Genomic DNA, 3,225 nt, shown 5'->3' with positions numbered 1-3,225 from the left:
GAGTGTTTGCACTCTGATTTTTGGTTTGAAAAGGGTGGCTTTCTCCATCACAGGGTATTGCAGCTGATGAATCAGACACTGGATTTGTCAACTGGGTCTTGGTTTGGGAGCCTCTGGTACGCTCCCCTCCCATTTTTCTTGCTAGCACATACTCTTGGGAGAGTATTGGCTGCCATTTACATCTGACGCAGTGAAGAGTGAGTACATATCTCACTGCCCTGCCTGCTCACAGGGCGTGGAATAGCAGAGCAGAAGCAGCACATTAGGGCTCCTTCTATAAAATATTTTCCAAACTGCACCTAGGGAAGTTTGCAGTAAGTAGAAAATTTTGAAAATGCACACAAACACGTGCAGAGCCTTAGCAAGGTGTGCTCCATGTGTTGTGGAGCAGAGGAGCTGACCTGTATTTTACTGGAGCAGGAGCAAGAGCAGTTGTGGAGGCAGGATTGCTGCCCTGGTACTCCAGCTGCAGTTCATCTTCTGGAGATATTTGTGGCAAAGCTCCGTGGTGGGTCGTGGAGAAAGTCTACCACAAAGCAAATGAGGACACCTCATGGACAGCGATCAGCTTCTGCAACAGGACAGAAAATGTAGTGAAGAGAGAGAACAACTGTGCAGTAGATTGGAGTGAAGTCTATAATATATTTGCTAAAAGGTTGGAGTTTTGAAAACTTAAGTACCCCTGTTAGGTAAGACATTTCCAGAGATGCAAAATGTTTGTCCTTGATTGCATGCCCTACGACAGGCAAGAAAAACTTGGACTTTGTAATAAATTAAATTTGGACAGTAGTAGAAAAAAAGATAATTTTAAAGAAGAAATACTTATGCAATGAAAAATGCAGAGTATGTGGTATTGAAAAGCAGTTGATATGGTAGACATGGAAGAAGGAAAGAAAGTAAACTGAAGATAACTGTCTTATCCAGACTAGAGGCGTATTAGAAACACTGCAGTGAGAGATGCTGGAACACAATAAGCCTAGAAAAGCCACTGGAGCTCCTGTACAGTTAGTCTGAGGTAGCCAAGGTGAGGCTGTGTTTATTCTTTAGTGTTATGGCCAACACAGAATTTGTAAAGGTCGATTACCTTTTCCAGGCACATGTGGGTGAGTATTGTGTTAGCGGTGGTTGGATCCCAGGCAGGATGATGGCCATCAAAACTAATAATGGGAAACGACTGAGAAACTGAACCTTCTGCTACTTTGCATCTTAAGAGTGACAGCAACGAGCATTTTTACCTGCACAAAGCTTTGGATACTTCGGCCGTTTGCTTTGGCCTCTATGAGGCAAATGAAAGTCACCTACCTCTGGTAGCACACCTCCTGTGACAGTTCCTGTTCCATTCCCCAGAAATTGAAAAAAAAAAAAACCAACCCCAGAAAGGTAGGAGGCCCACGTTTCACGTCCAACAAAGAAGGATTAAAAAAAGAATAGCTATTGGCCTCTTGCGCTGAATGTTTTACTATTGTATAAGCGTTTCTAAAAGCTGTATGTGTTGGTTCTTGTTGGGAAAAGTCATACCTTTCTCATACCTGGTAGGAATTAAGAATCGTTACTGCCTTTGTCAGCATTGCTAAAATGTCCATAGTATTTTTCTAAAGGCTGGACAACAGCATACGTAAGGACTTGTAGTACATCTTGACTACTGCAAGATTGTAGTTTTGTTAGACATCCAGTTTTTACACCTTGCTTTTGGCTCCTGAGCCATATGGATGCATTTCTTTGTCCGAATTCTGCAGTGGGACTGTGTGCAGACTCAGAGATGTTTGAAGATGGTGCATCTTGCGTACAGACCTGTAGTTACTCACCCAGCACTTAAAATCTCAGAGTTTATTTCTGGCTTTCATAGCGCTCCAAAATTATTACACAGAGGGAAGGAAGGGTGTTGCTGACTTTAAAGATCAGTCACATCACAAAGTATTATTTTACGCTGTAAAACTCGGAAGGGTGAGATTCTTATTTGTCGCTTTGATAATGCAGTGGTGGCGCCTTTCCTATACAAGTTGTAGGTGAAATCATAACACTGACTGCTTGTAATAGCAAGCCAGCGGAGTTTACTCTAGTACACTTACAGTCAACCTAGTGATCTTTTTGCAGGAAATCTTCTACTACAAAGAGTGACCTTGACCATGGCCTTGAAAAAAATACCATGAATTGAATGAAAATGGGAAATGAGATTGTCTTCCTTCTTCAAACTTGTGTCCTGGCACCAGACAGTGTTCAGCTCATGCTGTTTGGGAGGATAAATGGTCTTCTCTTCTAAGACTGGCAATTTGCTCACAGCATGTGGAATCAGAAATGAAATAAACAACTTATAAATTTGCTGTATATCATATTCATTAAGATATTTAGATAAGTCCAGGAGATTCCTCCCTATCTCCCTGGAAGTTATTTTTGGTTTTGTTTCTTTCCTTAGGTTCAGTTCAACAAAACAACACCAAGAGCATTACCATTGGTTCTTTCCATAGTTACTTCGGTTTACTTTGAGCTTTCCAATTTGTTTTGAGTCATTTTCCCTTTAAGGAAAGTGGGATTAGGTTGAGTACCTGACCTGATTCGCTTCATTTGCAGAACTGGCAGTGGGGAAAAGTAGAGCTGGTCTGGTCTTTTAGAAGAGATCTCCCAGAGGGCTTTTTCCTGGTTTGGAGGCTTTGGGTTGGTTGGAGTTTTTCGAGCCTACAGAGTACACTTTCCAAGTTACTGTAGTTATACTCTTATTCCTGTATTTTTATGTTATTTCAGTGTGTATTTCAGTATACCCTGATCTATACACCTGTTATTTCTGTTCCTAAAGTAACTTTGTTTTCCTCTGGTTTCATCTACTGTTTCAGTATCACCATGTGTTTCTCTTTACTCTTCATCATTTTGTTGAACAGAAATGGTAATGAAAATTATTAGAAGTGCTGAAGTGCTCAGGTGAGATGTTGTCTTTGGTACCAGTCTAATGTTGCTGGAAGTGTTTTTACTTAGCCGTAGTGCAAATACCATCCTCATCCCAAGAAGAGAAGAAGAAAAACAGTGCAGAACAGTTTCCATCTAGGCTACCTCTGTTTTCCCCTCTCTCCCACCCAACCCCCCTCCCCCGCTCCCCTCCTCCACTTTTAACTTAATCTTTCTGTTTGGTCTTTGTGCCCTCTCCCCATCCCCCTTCATGCTTATTTATTTACTCCATTCTTTATTCATGTTCTCTTCAATGTTCACATTATCGTTGCTCCCTTGTGTCCTATA

The 3,225-nt window shown here is 41.5% G+C and overlaps 1 protein-coding gene across 2 annotated transcripts in view; it reads left to right on the top strand.

Moving 5' to 3' along the window:
* APP (amyloid beta (A4) precursor protein) overlaps window positions 1-3,225 on the top strand; it is a 109,365-nt gene that overhangs the window by 29,693 nt on the left and 76,447 nt on the right. The window lies entirely within an intron of this gene.

This window comes from Buceros rhinoceros, unplaced genomic scaffold (genome assembly GCF_000710305.1).
Source record: "Buceros rhinoceros silvestris isolate BGI_N320 unplaced genomic scaffold, ASM71030v1 scaffold7536, whole genome shotgun sequence".
Lineage (NCBI taxonomy): Eukaryota > Metazoa > Chordata > Aves > Bucerotiformes > Bucerotidae > Buceros > Buceros rhinoceros.
The sequence above is the reverse complement of the archived record's forward strand: the minus strand, read 5'-3'. Positions and strand labels throughout refer to the sequence as shown.